This window comes from Papio anubis, chromosome 4, assembly GCF_008728515.1.
Source record: "Papio anubis isolate 15944 chromosome 4, Panubis1.0, whole genome shotgun sequence".
Classification (NCBI taxonomy): Eukaryota; Metazoa; Chordata; class Mammalia; order Primates; family Cercopithecidae; genus Papio; species Papio anubis.
In genome coordinates, this window is record NC_044979.1 from 74,070,519 (window position 1) to 74,089,860 (window position 19,342).

At 36.9% G+C, this 19,342-nt stretch overlaps 1 protein-coding gene and 1 non-coding gene across 19 annotated transcripts in view; both read left to right on the plus strand.

The window, feature by feature from the left end:
- PPP1R9A (protein phosphatase 1 regulatory subunit 9A) overlaps positions 1-19,342 on the plus strand; it is a 386,892-nt gene that overhangs the window by 178,182 nt on the left and 189,368 nt on the right. The window lies entirely within an intron of this gene.
- LOC116274850 lies at positions 15,282-15,422 on the plus strand. The gene has a single exon (XR_004183606.1). It is a non-coding gene; the product is annotated as a U4 spliceosomal RNA (small nuclear RNA).

Consider the following 19,342-nt stretch of genomic DNA (forward strand, 5'->3'; position numbering starts at 1 on the left):
TAATTCCAGCTGCCTGGGAGGCTGAGGTGGGAGGAGGATGGCTTGAGCCCTGGAGTTTGAGGGTACAGTGAGCTATGATCACGCCACTGCACCCCAGCTTGGGTGATCCTGTCTCTTAAAAAAAAAAAAGTGTAGAGTGGAAGGGATTTCTTTTCTCACCCATTGCAAGGTTCATGGCTGAGGTCCCACAAAAGACATATTAACAAGAGAAAAGCATATATATTTATTAGTATATATTTTATGTGACATAGGAGCCTTCAGGAATGAAGACCCAGAGAAACAGGTAAATCTGTGTATTTTTATGGACAGTCATGTAGAACTATGATTGGGGGACAAAAGGGTATGATCTAATGGTAATAAACTAGGGGAACTCGGCAATGTCTAGTTTTTCAGATTCTTCTTCATGTCCCTGTGTGACATTCCTTGCCCCCTGGTATAGGGCAAGACACCTGTCACGTTAACGTTCTTCAACGGAGAAGGGAGAGAGGTTACATGGTAACCTAGGTCTTATGGCCTGTTTCAGGGAAGAATGTGAGTAGGGGAAGGTGCAAGTGGCCTCTTGCTTCTGCTCTTTCCTCAACTTCCAAGGTGCCATATTTTGGGGTAGCATGTCTTGAACTTTGTCAAAAGTGTCCCTTAACATTTCAGAGCTCTGCTGCAAAGACTAGGAAACATAGTGGTTCCAGGTAGTTCCAGCTTAGCTAACTGCTAAGCTAATCAAGCAGAGACTTCAGAGGCTCCATACCACAAGGATTATAGATTTTAGTGTAGAAGTCTCTAAGCAAACAATCTCAACCACCTCCACAATAACAAACAGCAGCAAGAAATATATTTGTAATTGGGTTCCAAAAAGTAGATGAGGAATGAAAAAATATTTGAAGAAATGATGCTGAAAAATTTCTGAATTTGATGAAAACACTAAGTTCACAGATCCAAGGAGTTCCATGAACCCAACCACAAGAAAAATGAAAACAGCACTAAGTTGTAATCATAATCACATTGCTTAAAATCAGTGAATATGAGACATTTTGAAAGTAGCCAGAGACAAAGGGAACATTGCAGAGAAAAGAATAAAAATAAAGACGACAGCAGATTTCTTATCAGGAAAATTGTATGCTAGAAAACAAGGCAAAGACGTATATTTAAGTTCTTAAAAAATTGTTCATACTTAGGTAGCATGTATATACCATAGGCATCAGTTTATTAAAATAGAAAAGAACAAGTGTTACCACTCACCAGTGAGCTAACACAAAATTTAATGCCTATGTTGAAAGAAAAGTTTAGGGAAAAATTCTGAGTTATTGGATGTAGACAGAGAAGTCAGTCTGTTACTATTTACATAAGGATTATGTACCTAAGGGCAGAGAACAATTAGAAGGACACGATGAAGTAAAAATTAACTTTAGTAGTGAAATCTTGAAAAAATAGGCTAAACATCACTGAGAAATTATTTTTGCCAAGTTTAATCTTTACACATTTTTATTATAAAGAATTTTGAACATAGAACTTATAGTATGACAACTTGAGTACCCACCATTTAGCTTTGTAAAATTTTAATGTTTTTTCATGCTTGCTTTAGCTTTGTAAAATTTTAATGTTTTTTCATGCTTGCTTTGTATTTTTCTATTTAAAGAAATATAATATTACAGACTTAGATTTCCACAGTGTTCACTGCCTAATATAAAATCATCTTGTAGCCCTTCCCAGAAGTAATCACTCTTTTGAATTTGGTGCTTTTAGTTACCAAGCATTTTATATTCTTTTAAAACATATTGTACTTGTTATAAATGGTGTCAGATAAATATACTCTTTGTTGAAGTTTTCTATTTTGAGATGTGTCTTTATTGATACATGAGCCATAGCCCACTTAGTTGTAATCTATATAGTTAGTACATGTATTCTATTCTATGAATAGTACAGAATTTGTAATCATTTTCTTGTTATAGACATTAAGATTGTTTATAATTCATCACCATCGCAAACCATGCTGCAGTGAGTATCCTTGTGCATATTTACATAGGCACATAAGCAAGTGTTTCTCTGTGTTGTGTGTCTCCGTGTGAACTAGCCAGGTTTTAGGTTCGTATAATACCTTTACTGTTAGTGTCTGTTGTCGCATTACTTATCATTGGGCCATACCCACCCTCACATAATTTACTAGTTCCTGTTTTTCCACATTCTCACCCATACTCAGTCTCTCTAATGGATGTAAAATGGAATTCATTGTTTTAATTTATATTGCTGATTACTACTAAAGTAGGACCCATGTCATGTGTTTATTATCCATTAGATTTTCCTTTTCTGTGAATGATGTGTTTATATCTTGCCCCCATTTTTTGTTTGATTTTTATTTCTCTTATTTATATGAATTTGAGATCTGTCTCATAAAAAAAGAAAAACAGAGATGAGATCCCACTCTGTCGCCCAGGCTAATCCAAACTTCTGGACTTAAGCAATCCTGCCATCTCGGCCTCTCAAAGTGCTAGGATTACAGGCATGAGCCACTGCGCTCAGCAAAAAAGAAAAAGAAAGTTTTGTTTTGTTTTGTTTTTTTGAATCTTACTCTATTGCCCAGATTGGAGTGCAGAGGCAACCTCTGCCTGCCGGGTTCAAGCGATTCTCCTGCCTCAACTTCCCGAGTAACTGGGATTACAGACGCTCACCACAATGCCTGGCTAATTTTTGTATTTTTAGTAGAGACGGGGTTTCGCCATATTGGCCAGGCTGGTCTCCAACTCCTGACCTCAAGTGATCCACCTGCCTTGGCCTCTCAAAGTGCTGAGATCACAGGCAAGAGCCACTGCACCCCGCCCAAAAATATTGTGAATACCATTTTATTAGTCTATTCTTTCAGTTTATAACTTGTGTTTTCACTTGGTATATGTTTCCTTATAATATAGGAGTTTTAAATTTTAATACTGTCATAATGATTAATATTTGATTTCTTTTTGTTTTAAAAATCTTCCTAAGACCATAAACATTTTCTTGTGTAATTTCGTCTAAAAGTTTTAAGAATTTGGTTTTCAGTTTGTCTTCAATACACTAATCCACTTGGAATTTATTTTCTGTATGATGTGAGGTAGGGATATAATTTAATGTTTTTTTTTCTTTTTTTAAATTTTATTTTATGTAAGTAACCAATTCCTGTCCCCCCAATTTTTTCCAAAATAATATTAAAATTTAAAATAGTTCTAAATTTGTAGGAATCCTGCAAAGGTAGTACAGAGAATTCCTATATACTCCACACCCAGTTTCCTCAATTGTTAACATCTTATGTTAGCATAGTTTTAGAATAGACGGTAGTATATATTGCTCTGCACATTGTAGAAGTGGTTTTTATTTTTACAACAAAACTTTAGGGAATTTTAGCTTAGGATTTTTATCTCTTAACACATATTTTATAGGTAGTTTAAATCAAAACAGGGTGATTATGTCATAAATTTTGATGCAAATATAAATAAGTGTTTTACCTAAAAAAGATTTGGGGTGACTGTGTCATAAATTTTGACACAAATATAAATAAGTGTTTTACCTGAAAAAGATTTGGGGAAGAATCTTAACTTGGCAAATGATGTTTTAGTCTGTTGCCTTTTTATTGCCAAAATATCTTGAATTTCTTTGCAACATTTACAACTATAGAGTTTGTTGATTACTAACTAAGGGGCCTTTGTAGTTAGTTCTAAATTCTAGAATGGGGAAACAGGGAATAAAGATTTTTCTTAAAACCTACTAGTTTTGCTGCACTAGGCCAAGCATTTCTTTGTTTACTTTTATTCTTTTCTACTGCACGTCACTAATAAAATATATACACTAAAATTTGGAGACTCAAAAGGGGGCATGTAATACTCATATATGAAATTTAGCCCAAGATCAGTGAAAATCACATCAAGGCAGATAGTGAACATAACTTATAAAGTGGTTGCTAGTTTAGACAAGAAGTCAGGGAAATTCATGAAAATGCTATTTTGGTTCAGAAAAGAGAGTTTAGGTCGGGAGCAAGTGGCTCACACCTGTAATCCTAGCACTTTGGGAGGCTGTGGAGGGAGGATCTCTTGAGCCCTGGAGTTTGAGACCAGCCTGAGCAACATAGTGAGACACTGTCTCAAAAAATAAGACAAATAAATAAAAAATGGATTTTCTTAAAAAAAAAAAAGAGAGAAAGCCAAAAGCATAAGGCCGACCCATTATACTGAGAGTTCAAATTATGGTAATTTCATTCTGAGAAACCACCTAACACAGTTATTGTAGTTGTGCTACGATTGTGAATCTACCTTCTGTAATAGTTGCTCACTCTTTAAGACACAGAAATAAACATAATTTAGATGTGGCTCTATAGCACTCAGATGTTTACTTTTATCCCATGAGAATTGCTAACCTGTTTTAGATTTCCCTTTCTCTAATCAAATAGTCTCAATGTTTTATATAAAGATAAATACTTCAGTTTTAAGAATTGTAGCTCATTAGAAATATTAGTCTCTGTAATTTCAAACTACAAATAAAGTAAATTTTCTTCATTCATAGTACTATGGAATCTCTAATATGGGTCAGTGTTTTTGCTGGGTCATGGGCCTAATACTTGAAGAACTCACTCTGATGGGGAAAAAGTGAAACATGATGAAATATTGATAGTAAAAGGATAGATGTCTACATTTAACCTTGAAGGATAAGTAGTTTTTTGGATGGATGAGAAGACTCACTGGCCGGGCGTGCTGGCTTACGCATGTAATCCTAGCACTTTGGGAGGTTGAGGCCAGTAGATCACGAGGTCAAGAGTTCAAGACCAGCCTAGCCAAGATGGTGAAACCTTGTCTCTACTAAAACTACAAAAATTAGCTGGGTGCAGTGGCAGGCTTCTATAATCCCAGCTACTCAGGAGGCAGAGGCAGGAAAATCTCTTGAACCTGGGCGGCAGAGGTTGCAGTGAGCCTGAGATCGTGCTACTGCACTCCAGCCTAGGTGACAGAGTAAGACTCCATCTCAAAAAAAAAAAAAAAAAAAAGAATCATGAAAGGGAATTCTGTTCATTTTAAGTAGTTTGAGATCTTGAGCTTTCTGGAGATACCGATACGAGTGTGTCATAGAGAAGATGGGAAATAAGAATTTTAAAAAATAAAATCTTGCAAGATACACTATATTGTTTGAGCTTTATTCTGTGCCTTACAAGAAAAAGAAATGTGGGCTCTTTAATCAGGGTAGAATCCTAATAAACAATTTGGTATGATTAGAGTGGTACCTGAATAGTAGCTGAGAATTGGGATGTAATAGTCAATATAATTTCTCAGTGAGAAGAGCATTCATCATGTTGGAGAAGAGGAAAGAAACTCAAGCTTTTAAAGAAGGTGGAATATATTGGACCTCAACCTCTGATTTAAAATATATGGTGGTATATATTTTTTAAGGACCATGGTGTTCTGTGTTATGTGCTTTCTAACTTTGAATTTGGAAAGTTTCACTTAAGTTTGTGGCACTGGTAAAACCACCATGCAATCAGGGCAGCTTAAAGATAGTAGAGGAAAAATGACAGCCGTGATTGCAAATGTTTGTGTTAACTGAATATTGTTTTGGAAGTTGGAAGTTTGAGAAGCCTATCGAACAATATTTCTTTTCTCTGACTAATTCTGAACTACTTGAGAGGTAAGACAAAAGTTAGAGTTGTAGAGATCAAAGTATCCAGTTAAATACTAGGTAGGAGGTTGTTACACAGGCCCAGTTTGTTATAACTAAGGGACCAGCCAGACAAGTAAATCACTTTTGCCTGGGGTGATGTGGGTAAGTGGGAGGACCTGGAGGCATACACTAATGGTTGTCTCTTCCCTTGAAAAATAAAGCCGGGAAAAGGTGATTCCTTGTCTTTTAGTCAGTAGTTACTGCTGAGACTGGAAAACATTAATGCAGTGATAATTTGCTACTCTCAAATAGCAGATTTATTGTAGGTACAGTTTTGGAATTTCAAAGCTGAATGTGATCTTGGAGGTCATTTACTTAACTCCCCTCATTTTTACAGATGAGGAAGATGTGGGTCTAAAAAGGTCAACTTACTTAAGATAACACAAGCGGAAGAGCAGATCTTCTGAGTCACCATGCCAATGTCTATTTATAAGTAGGAATGCTAATGCATTGCTTTTTCAATAGAAAATTAAGTGAAATTTCTCATTTCTATTTTCTCGTATAGAACACCAAAATACGAGAATCTTAAAGACAATAAAGCAAATTAGTACTCCAGCTACTTTACAATGACTACTACCACTTTTACACATTTCTTTTCAAATGCTTTTCAATGCATACAATTTTTATGTGAAGTATAACTGCAGTGTCCAAATTGGAATACAAGAGGGCTCCATCTCTTTCATGTGAAAGGACTCATTTTGCTGCTTGTCTTTTTTATAGAGAACCATTCTGAAAGAATACAAGGTAAATATATCAAGAATACTCTGTATCTGGAATTTTTTTCTAACATGAGCTTTGAATAACTGTGTGAATGTGTACTTCTTTCCTTAAATCTAAAATAAGATTAGATCAGATATGGCAAATATGTTTCTTTTGTCCTTCCCTTAAATTGATCACATAGTTAACTGCTTTGGAGATTCTGGGAAGATGGCCGCACTTGCCTCACATTCTTCACCTGGATAATCCAACACAGGAAGAGGGCTTGCCATGTCTCGTGGTTCTTTCCATCCCTACTTAGGTAATTGCTCAGATCCTCTTGCGTTATAACATTCTGCAATTGTATATTTTAGAAGCTAATTTTTTTTTTTCTGAATTAAACTAACTTATAATATTACTGAGTTTTACATAAACTTTTATTCTTTAGACTAATCAATATGCTAGAACCATCTGTAGATGTAACTCAGGGAACTAGTTCTTCTGTTGTCATATGATGACAGATTATTCCACACAAACACACATACTAAAAATGTCATTGTGAACTAAGCTCAGAAAACTTCAACTGAAGCATGGTATTATTATTATTATTATTATTATTATTATTTTTCTCAGCATGAGCAGTAATTTTCCAGACCCTCAGCCAAATGTCTGAAAGAAGATAAAGTACAGTGGACTTTCCTGTGACACGGTCTGAAAATTAAAATCAAAGTGTCCTAGCAACTAAGCTGTCTTAAATGGGAAGTGAGATCTTAGACTCCCTTTGTTATTAAGGGTTAAGTCTTTAGTGGTTTTTAGTATTTAAGGTCAACACGCACTAATCCTTTTTTTGAGGGGTCAATGACAGCTTAACTGCAGAGCATAGTTTCAGTTTACTGCCTGGCAAATACAAGCTTATTACATTAAAAAGAAAACTGAACCTGATTTTATTTTGCATTTGAAATTTATAGAATACAAGATATTTTTGTATCATAGTCCCATCATTGTAAACATAAGTTATCACTATGTAAATGAACATTGGAAGTGCTATAAAAATATATTTTAAGTTGATATATAGACAAATTTGCTTTTATAGTGTATGGAAAACTTATGCCCATTGATCATTCATGGTTTTGTAATGAATATTTTTAAGATAACATTTACCAAAGCTCTGTATTTTAATAATCCAGAAAACTATAAAGAAAATAAAAAATCATCCAGGCGCAATGACTCAGGCCTGTAATCTCAGCACTTTGGGAGGCCAAGGTAGGCGGATCACCTGAGGTCAGGAGTTTGTGACCAGCCTGGTCAACATAGTGAAACACCATCTCTACTAAAAATACACAAATTAGCCAGGTGTGGTGGTGCACACCTATAATCTCAGCTACTTGGGAGGCTGAGGCAGGAGACTCGCTTGAACCCAGGAACCAGAGGTTACACTAAGCCGAGATCACCCCACTGCACTCCAGCCTGGGCAATAGAGTGAGACTCCATCTCAAAAAAAGAAAAGGAAAAACATCATTCATAATCTTAGCATTCAGAAATTATGATGTCTATATGTATTTACATAATTGGGATCATGTGTGTACATAGTGATATAGTTTTATAATCTTTTCACATACCAAATATTTGAATATATTTGAATATTTTCTGTGTCACTGAATAATCTTATAGAGCATGATTTTTAGGATACATCTGTAAGAATCAGTATATCCCATTGTATCAATGTACCATTTTTTTAACCCTTCCTTTTTGACATTTAGATTGCTTCCAAGTTTTTGCTCTTTTAAATTTTTATTTTCTTCTTTAAGTTCTGTTGGACTTGATTTTTTTTCCCTTTTTAAAGTAATGTTGTGATTAATGTCAGTGTGCAGAAATATTTCTGTATATCTGTGATTTCATTAAACTGTTAGAATCTATTAGGTCAGCTGATACTAAAGTTTTCAATATTTTTGTCCCCCAGAAAGTTATGCCTGTTTAATTTTATTCACAGTGTATTAGAGTGAGTTTATCTGTCTCTTTGCCTTGTTTTATGTCTTTTTTTTTTTTTTTTTGATACTGAATCTTGCTCTGTCACGCAGGCTGGAGTGCAGTGGCACACTCTCACCTCATTGCAACCTCTGCCTACTGAGTTCAAGTGATTCCTCTGCCTCAGTCTCTCGAGTAGCTGGGATTACAAGCACATGACACCACGCCCAGCTAATTTTTGTATTTTTAGTAGAGATGGGGTTTTGCTATGTTGGCTAGGCTGGTCTTGGAACTCCTGACCTCAAGTTATCTGCCCGTCTTGGCCTTCCAGAGTGCTGTGATTACAGGTGTTAGCCACCATGACCAGCCTTAAATCTTTGCAGATGAAAAATTACTTATGTAATTTATTTTGCATTTCTTTAGTTATTGGTAAGTTTGAATCTCCACCCCGTTCAATTTATGGCCCTTTGCAGTTGTGGGGTTGAGGGGCATGTGTTGTTTATTCTATGTAAGGGTGCTTATTTTAGTTTTGGCATTTGGTGCTTTTAATAATGCTTCCCCCCCCCCCCCAAAGCTGTGTGGCATGGAGAGAAAAGCATGGATTTTTAATTCATGGACTTGTATTTTGTTGTCACTTATGTATTTTCTGTGTGTCTTTGGGCCAACTGTCTGTCATCTGTGAGCCTGAAGTTGACTGGTCTGCCAAAAAAGATGATTATGAGATTTAAATGAGATACCTATCCCAGAAGAATCACTCAATGGTAGCTGCACTTCTCCTTTTCCTCACCTCCTCATTATCACCTACCTGTCATTTCTCTCTTTAGGCATTTTTGAACAGAATTGAAGGAAAATGCCATTCAAGTCTGCTATTTGCCTGTAAACAGAGTGGGTACAATCTCACTGACCACCCGGTAGTCACTGTTGAAATCTTTTCAATTCTTATGATGACAGCTGATGGATATACTTTTACATTATATATAGTGAGAAAGGAGTGGAAAGAGAGCCAGCATTGGAACAGGCCCAGCCATCAGAGGAGCAGCTTTTTCTTCTCTGTATCTTATACTACATACTCTTTTTTTTTTTTTTTTTGTTGAGGACTAGTTCTCTGTGTTGCATTTTTATGCCAACTGTAGCTGCTGCCAGAATCTTGGATGCCCTAAATACCAGTGCTTACAGTGGAAGCCAGCAGGGTGGACCAGACAGTGAAAAAGATTCCTTTGCTCATGTTGCCAGCTTATCTGAAATCTTGAACAGCTGTTTGAATGAATGAAGTACATATTCAAGGGAGTTACAGAACTTCCAGAAAAACTGCTTTTATCAGGCAGTCTCCCTGCAAGCATCTATTGAGTAGATCCTCTGTCAGGCACAATGCCAGATTTTGGAGATACAATGGGAGTAAGACACTAGTCCTGTGCTGAAGATGGCAGATTTAAACAGTAAAATAGCATTAACAGATGAAAGGCAGGATGTAAGTACTAAAGGACTACAGGTGTTACAGACAACAGGGTAGTCACCTAACGTTGGAGGATATTGTCATAGGGAAGTTCCAAGATATTCAAGAAATTGAAACCTATAATTTGGAAGTGGTTTTGGTTTCTTCCAAAGTGAGAGAGTGAGGCTTAATTCTCTTCTGTATTAAACTGTGTTTCTATAATTGCTTTGTCTATGTTAGGGTGACTTGTAAGAAGCAAATGGACATTTGAGTACAACTACACTTTTGTTTAAGACATATGGCATATGTATTTACCTTCCCGATATCAGTACGGCAGGTGGAGATGACATGCCGTGACCACAAGTTTTGGGAGACTTGAGTTCTTATACATGGGATGATTTTTTGTTTTGTTTTCTTTCTTTCTTTCCTTTTTTTTTTTTTTTTTTTTTTTTTTTGGCTTGAGAGAGGACAGGCAACAACAGATGGAGTTTCTCAGGTTAGACCACCATGACTAGAATGCAAAACTGTAAAAGTGACTGCTGTATTTCAATCAGCAAATCTGCCACAGTTGTGGGACATTAAAGCCTTAACTGACCCTACATCACCTAAAGATAGATGTTGCACTCAAGGCTGCAAAGGGAGCCAACCACTTTTATATGTTTACATATTTAAATCCATTCTCCAGCAACAATTGAAATACTTGTAAGCATTTTAATTCTTCCTGCTAGCTCTATATTTCAACCTGAGAACCCAAATAATACACTTTCATCCACATCAGTAAAGCTAATTACCCTTGACTGTACCATTTCTAATACAGTTTTATTTTAGCATTTCAAAATACATTTAAAAAGTAAATTATGAGTTCTTCCAAACTAGATTCTCTATTCAGTCACATTAAAATGATCAAAAACCGGAAACATAACATTTTTTGCCAGGAACAACCTAACCCATCAAAAGGAGAGTAAAAATCTTTTTTTATGTTGTCTACCATATGATACAAAAATTAATTTTGGTACTATTAATAAATCTTCCTTTTTTGGCAATACTTGATTCCTGACATAAATAATCATTAAGTCTATGTTATTAGGTCATGTCTTCTAGAATGCAGCCTCAACTGTGCATAAGACTTCTTTGTTTTGAAGTTATAAATTTTATTATTATCCTTTTGTGAGGTTTTGCCTCTCACAGGTCACTTTTCTTTTGTTCAGAAGTGGTTCTGATTTAAGGTACCAACCTTATATGTTTCACTGACAATTATTAAAGGCCCATTGCTTCTAAAACATTGTACTGTGAACATTAAGTGATAGAAAGATAAGACTCCAAAGCAGCTGACTTTATTTGAATAAAAACTGTGGTCACAGATAAATACAATATATAGCATAATGTAATAAATCTTAGGAGAGACCGAAAAATATTAAAGAAAGCTTAGCAAACATATAACAAAATAGTAACAATTTTTGGATGATAGGGTGAGTGAAAGGAAGAGTAGTGCTAGGTAAAGGCTGGCCATGTGTGCTGGAGCCAGATCTTAGAGGACTTTGGATGTCTTTCTGCATGTTTGAACTATATTCTCCAGGTAATATGGAGAAACTTAGGAGGCTTTTTTGTGCCCTTCTTCATCTCCATTAGAAAGTAATACTTGCTCATTATATAGAATTTGGAAAGTGCAAAAAAGTATATAAAAGAAATATAAAATCATTCATAAATTCCTTCTCTCTCTTCTGGCACCCTACTCCATCCCATCTTCCAGTGTTGTTTCCTGACCCACAGTGATGTGATTAGAGCCACGCTTTAGGAATGGCACCTAGATGTGGTGTATCATAAGTTGCAGGATAACTTATTAGGAATCTTAGTATGCAGAGGGAATAGGAACGAGTGAGTAGAACAAGAATCCTTTTAAAGATAGAAACAGGCTGGGTGTGGTGGCTCACGCCTGTAATCCCAACACTTTGGGAGGCCAAGGCAGGTGGATCATTTGAGGTCAGGAGTTTGAGACCAGCCTGGCCAACGTGGTGAAATTCTGTCTCTGCTAAAAATGCAAAAATTAGCCAGGCATGGTGGCACATGCCTGTAATCCCAGCTACTTGGGAAGCTGAGGCAGGAGAATCGCTTGAACCTGGGAGGCGGAGGTTGCAGTGAGCCGAGATCATGTTACTGCACTCCAGCCTGGGCGACAGAGGGAGACTCCGACCCCCCCCCCCAAAAAAAGAGATAGGAACAAAAGGTGATTTTTACTGATTTCATGTGGGTGTATAGGAGGAAAAGAGGAAGTTTTGTTGTGTGATTGACTGCCCTTTCAAGCCTATGTGGCCGAAAGGATCCTGTTGTCCTCAAACATGAGAAACCTTACTGAAGACAAGATGAGAGACACTATAATTTTGTTTTGGGATACTTTAAATTTGAGGTGCTACAAGGCATCTAACTGGTCCAGAAGTATGAACCGTCTATACAGAATCAGGAACCCAGGTAGGAGGTGCAGATGATTGCTGCATTTTCTTTTTTACTTACAGAGCATTCACCTATTTATTTTAATAAAGAAATTACCAGTTTTTCTAGTGTGTTCTTTCATGTGGACAGTTTCTGAGGCTGTGGTGACACTGATTTAAGAAGCATATTTACAAAACCATCAGTTCTATTAAAAGATATATGAGGTCAAAGTTAGTATGATTCAAGGTCAATGATTCCCAGATTTGACCATTAATCCTATACTAACGGAAGTGGTGGCAGCATTTACTTCAAAAACACTAAGAATAATGAGATAGCACTGTCCTCGACATATTTTAACAAAGATAGTCGATTATCTTGTTTCCTGTAAAGGATTTCCACCCTTTCAGTTTTTCCAATAAGTAAGGGAACATGAGACAGATACCATTTGTAGATTTAGCTGTATATTGACATTTTCAGTCATGATCCAGAATTGGTCAATTACAGTTGACTGTAGTTCTTGGAGAAGTCTAAAGGGAAGGGACAATCTGTTTATAAGGAAACAGAGTCTTTCCTGCTTTTTAAGGGTAACATGATTATTTTTTAACATGGATCACAGCTGCCCCGAATGCAGTAAAGATTTTTTGTGAGTCTAGTCTTAGGTTTACAAGCTCAGCCTTGTACCACAGCATCAGTGTCCTCATGTATATATGCATTCCCTAACAATTAGTTGTTTGTGCTTCAGTCTTGTTTTGAAGATTCTTTTTTTTTTTTTTTTTCAACCATGTGATGTCTGGCCTCAGCTTGAAGAATTTAAAAATTAAGCATATTTTATTCTTGACCTTTACAGAAATTAAAATTTTTGGTTGTACTGTGTAGGTCTAGATATCCTTGCTAAAACAGTTTTTTTAAACCTCTGTCAGCATTTGAAACTGTTTAAGATTGTAGAAAATTGTGCAACCTTTGTTTTATTCTTTGACTCTTAATAGATAATGCTAAGCCTCAAGTATGAATTCTCTTTATATGAGACCAGCACATTGTGGAAATAGAGGATTTTAGATAGGCCTTTACAATGCATGTATTTTACATAATTTCACCCTAAAAATGTAACATGTATTTGGCAAAGGAAGGGCTTTTGTTGCTGTCATTCTCCCTCATGTTCCTCTTGTGCCTGACTGACTGCAGGAGAAACTTTACTTCTCAGGACCTTGGTTTGCTCATGGCCTTCTGAGATTGATGCTGCCTTTCTTCTTTTTGCTTTCGTTGCAAGGACAGTGCAATCATATTCTTGCCTTCCTTCTGCTGTTACACAAATGATGGCCCCCTCACCAGGATCACTTTGAGAAAAATCTCTTAGTATTCTGAGAGGGCCTAGATTCCCATTAAGTCTTCCAAAAGGACTGAAGATAGAGGTTTCCTAGAGCTCCTGGCTCCTCTCTTTCTTTTTAGTTCTGGTTCTCTCTAATCTTCTTCGTAAACTCCCATTCTCTGAAAGACAAATGCTTTTAGGGACTCTGCATGGCATGTGGATTTTACTCACAAAAACTGTGTCCCAGAGCTCCTCTACCTATTTTTGGACCATCTCTTCCCATTCATTCACTGCTGTATGTAGCCTTGGCCATGTTGGCTTACTTTCTGTCCTGTTACCATGTTCTTCTGTCTCATTCCTACCTTGCACATGCTACTGTTCCTCTCAGAATGCCTTCCACACCTACCACCCCCACCCCGCCTTATTATTTGCTCACTCTAATCATTGCTGGCTGAAGTCTTTGCTTTCGGGGTCACTTGGGAAATCCTTTCTTGCTCACCTCTCCTCCCAGGTAGGCTTAGATGTCTCTACTGTGTGCTCCCGTAATATGGCCCACATCCCTTTATTACAGCCCTTATGTTGGTTACAGTGATAGGTCTGAGATTAGTAAAGTTTTTTTTTTTTTTCTTTTTTTTTTCTGTCACCCAGTCTGGAGTGCGGTGGTGCGGTTTTCTCACTGCAACTGCCTCCCAGATTCAAGCGATTCTCCTGCCTCAGCCTCCTGAGTAGCTGGGATTACAGGCATCTGCCACCATGCCCAGCTAATTTTTTTGTATTTTTGGTAGAGAAGGGGTGTCACCATGTTGGCCAGGCTGGTCCTGAACTCCTGATCTCAGGTGATCCACCCACCTCAGCCTTCCAAAGTGCCCGGATTACAGGTGTGAGCCACCATGCCTGGCCTAATAAGATATTTTCAATACTGAGCATAGTACCAGCCAGTGAACTGGTGCTTAATAAGGATTTGAAGTAAAAATCAGTGGCTCAAAAGGAGAGAAAGTGTGAAGGGTAATTTCTGTATCTGTGGTCAACATTCACAGGCTCAGTAGTTGGAGAAAACTATATTCCCTGCTTTGACTTTTTCACTATTTCTTAAGTGCTACTGTTCTTTTAGTCTCTAAATCAAAACCATTTCATATCGACATATGATCCATACATATGTGTATATGTATGTGTATATTTGAAACCAAAAGTTTTGAAATACAGTATGTCCTTTTACTACTTATAATGAATGCTGACGTTTTTCTATTCTATCCTTTTTATTTTCCTTTCTCAATGTTCTTCATGACCTATTAGATTGATTCACAACCTCTTTAGGTCACAGTCAGCACTTTGCAAACTACTGCTGTAAATTACTCTACCTTTTCTGTGAGGAAGAGTTGAACTGTTGATGTATCAGTCAAGGTCAACTGAAGAAGCACTGCCAGTAGAAGATACATTTTAAGAGATTTACCACAAGGAATTGGTTTATGCACATGTGGAGTCTGGGTATGAAATCTGTAGGGCAGGCAGTGAAGATGGGAGGCTGGAAGTCTCAAGCACAAGTTGAAGCTGCTGTCACAGGCAGAATTTCTTTTATCTTTAGGAAACTTCAGCTCTGCTCTTCAGGCCTTTCAACTGATTCAATCAGGCCCACCCAGATTATTTAGGATAATTCCCCTTGCTTAAAGTCAACTGATTTTGAACTTTAATCACATCTACAGAATACCTTCAAAGGACACTTGGATTAATGTTTGATTAAATAACTGGAAACTATAGCCTAGTCGTGTTGACATATGGAAAGATCATCATAGCTTTGTGCAGTGGCAGTATCGCAGCAACTGAGGTTTATCCTAGGCGTGATTATAGCTAATTGAAAACTTTTCCCAATACCCCACCATGATGACTTACAATATAGTTAGCATTGACATTTTTTGGCAGTCTCTATGGAGACTGAATAAAAATAAATGTAAAAAAAAAAAGGAAAAAGAGACTATCATAGTACTGTGAAGAGCCTGATCATCAACCTTTTTTATGTAAGGAATAGGAATCCATTTTAGTTTGCCAATCACTTTATATCACATTCCTTTTTTCCTCTGCACTAATGTTAACCTTCTTGAGATCCTCACCCACTTGTTTGGCCTCATCCATGTTTTGGCATTCTCTTCCACTACCCTGGGTAAATGTATATACGGTTCCTGGGAGTTTTACAGAGGTCCTTGTGTTGAGAGCCCCTTTGACTTTAGCCCACAGTTGTTTCTGATGACCTCCTTGAACGAACAGTTAAGTTCCTTTCAAGGCTGTTTCATTCTGTTTCCAGGTAAAATTTGGGGCTTGAGGTACTCTTCCCAAGGTACCCAAGACCTCAGAGTTTAGTGTTTGCTTCTCATGATACTCTTTACCCCACCCTCCCTTCCATTCAGAGGTCTAGTTACCCCGGGGGATTTTCATGGGAGAGTGTAAACTTCTGTACTGGAGAAGCTTAAAATCTTTCTTTCCATTTTTATGCTCCAGAGAAGCTCTCAGACCCTCTTTCGTGTGCCCGGCATCCCCTCATCCCCATTTCCCCTCTGTAATCTCACTGCGTGTGCACACACAAGCACCTTGTATTGGTCCTCTCCATCTGTTTTCTTATTTAGACAAATTAGACTAATTTTCCTCTATGGGCTTTTAGAAGCACGGTGCTGGCAGTTGTAGTAAAAGAAGCAGGAAGGACTAATTGCTGAGACACATGCGAGAACAAAAATTGATTTACTAACTTAACTTGCTGCATCTGTACAAGAGTATTTACTTCTTGGAATGAGAAATCAGTTATTTCACCTAGGAGATTGTCCACTGCCCCCAAATAGGTGCCAATTGGGTTAATTAGTTAAATGTTTCTGTGATGAGGACACCTGTCCAGTGGAAACTGGACCAAGGCCACCAATTTATTTCATGCTGGCCACCAGTTGTCAGTTAGCAAAATATGTCTCCAGTTTAAAACTCTGGCTGAACTGAAAGAAGACATTGCTAATTTCTCATGGATATGTTTAATTGTTTACAATAAATTGAAAAATACTGAGGAAAACATGAACATCAGTGGAATTTCCCAGTTCTCTGTTAAAAAACTCGCTAATTTAGGTTTAATTGTCTTAGAATTTGTCCATATTCAGGATGAGTTAAGTTTACATTTATGAAGGATTTTTTTTCCCTGATTACTTTAATGGCATAAACTATTTTTACAGGGAGAACTTATTTTTAAGGCTTCTCCAGGCAATACTATACATTGAAATTTATTAAAAGTCAATGAAAAACAATGTATAGTAACCAGTAAGTCACAAATTGAAGATGGAAAAAAGACCATTGTTTGAAAATATTCAGTCTCACTAGAATAAAAATGAAAATTAAAATAAAAAAATACTTTTCAAGTATTTTAACAACACATATTTGCCAATAAATGGTACCAATAATGATTGAATTCTGTGTTGTCAAAAGCAAGAGATTTAATCTTATTTCATTAATATTTCTATATATGTGACCTTAGTAAAACTCTACTTATCTTGAAATATTCTTTCACTAAAAATCTTCATATATATGAAAATTTAACTTTTCATATATATGTACTACATATATATTTTACTTATATGTGTGTGTGTGTGCGTGTGTGTGTGTGCGCATGTATGTATATATAAAACTTTCCACAAAGTCAACTGTAGCTATTTTAAATTTGAGGAGTTTTCTGGCTGGGCATGGTGGCTCATGCGTGTAATCCCAGAACTTTAGGAGGCCAAGGTGGGAGCACTGTTTGAGCCTGGGAGTTTGAGAGTAGCCTGGGCAACATAGCAAGACCCTGTCTCTATTAAAAATAAATAAATAGTTTAAAAATTTAAAGAGTTTGCATCCTCTATATTTGAGGTGGTTGGTGCTATTGATAATACAAAAACGCATACTTGATTTTATCATGGACTTTTGTATATGCTTGAATATGAATATGTTGGGGATACAACAATTTACTCCAAATAATATAAGAAGAATACTATGGAGATATGAATTGAGAGTACTTAGTAAGCAGTGTAAGTTGTGTTTTCCAGTATCTTCACCTTCTGAAGACTATTTTGCTCACTACTTCTTTTGTCCTTAGAAAAGAACTGGTTCTGAAAACTATCCCTCTTTGTATTGCATAAGGGAAGAAATACATGAGAGGTAGGTAATATGGAAGATATGACTGATGCCACTATAAGCAGCCATGCCTGGGTTCCCACAGCCCTGTGTGAGGAAAAGCTGGGAAGAAGATCTAGAACCACCTAGGATGGAAGGTGGTATTCAGTCCCCTCCCTGAGGCCCGTAGGCTTTTGGAACTGAGCTTACAGCAGAAGAACAGACAATAGGGCCTTAACTTGAGATTAGTGCTTTTGACATGGCCTGGGGTTCTTTGTGTGATTTATTGTCACTAATGTTTTCACTTAAAATGAGGTGAAAGTTTCTTAGTTATATTCATCTCTTGGCCCCAAAATCTTGTGTTTTTAAAGCAAGATAGGATCTTTGCAATCCATAGTAATAGTGAGCAAGTGATTCTTTTAGATGGTAGCCTGGTTAACATAGGCTAGTTTATATTGCACTACTAAATGATCCCAATATCTTCTAACAGGTGTTTATTTCTCACTGATGTTACATGTCCATGTTAGGTCAAAGGGAAGCTCCTTGTATTCAGTATAGTCACTAAGGTACTTAAACTTGTAGAGGGTCCATTTCCATCATATATGCTTTCCAGATTCCAGAAATACAAGGAGAAAAAAACACTGCAAGGTCTTGCCTCCGCAGTAAAATGGCTCAGTGACACACACCACTTCTGCCCAGAACCCATTGGTGAGAATTATTTACATAGCCCCACCCCAAGGCAAGAAAGGGTAAAGAAAGAAAATACCCTTCGCACCCAGAAGAAGAACTGGAAATACTGCTTAGCAGCACTAACATCTTCATAGATAGACTAGTTTACCTTTCTTTGGGCTAGCTCACATGGATTACAGAAGTGAGCTTACTGTTTATATGAACAAATATAAATTGATCTTTACTTTCTCTTTTTTCCTGTATTTTTGCAAGAAAAAACTTACTTTTATGATTTTTACATGTATTAATCTTTACATTTCCTTTTATTCCTTTTTGTACATTACTGCTGAATTCAGAGTTTGAGTCATTATGTGGATTTGTGGTTGTGAAGGAGAGCATCTGGCCTATTAATGCCCTCAAATGGGATATCCCTCAGAAACCTTTCCTTGCAAAAGTAGCTTATGGATATTATCTTTTACCTGGGTAGAGGGGTCTCAGCTGCCTTGCTGACCCATATTTAGCGGAGGGCAGTAAACTAAGTGTTTTGGTTTGGCATTTATGATGCCTATTAGATGATTTAGATGTGAGAATGAAACTAGCAGAGTGGTAAAATTAACTAAAAGCTTAACTATCTAAAAAACATAATAATATCATCTAGGTAGAAATATGGGTCCCAGATGATCCATCCCTCAAATGCTCAATAGGATTGTGTATTTATGTGGCAGTATTAAAAAATGTGGAACAGATAACTTGCTATAAATAAGCTACAACTTAGAATTCATGCTTTTAGTTAACTTACCATCAAATGTAGGTATGAATAGTTGAAGACTTGTCATAGAGAGACACATAGTGATAAGAATTTTGATTAGGTTTCAGCGTCGAGATTGACCCTAGAATCCAGCAGCCTGGGTATCAGAATTGGTCCTGCATTCTTGCACATAAAAGCCTGATCTCAGAAAGACCCAGTGAGTTGGCCAAGCCCACAGAGTACGGCAGCACAAGTTCTCATTGACCACTGCCTTACATGTGGGCCCCATGCAGTTGCCCCTCAGTATTCTTTCCTACTG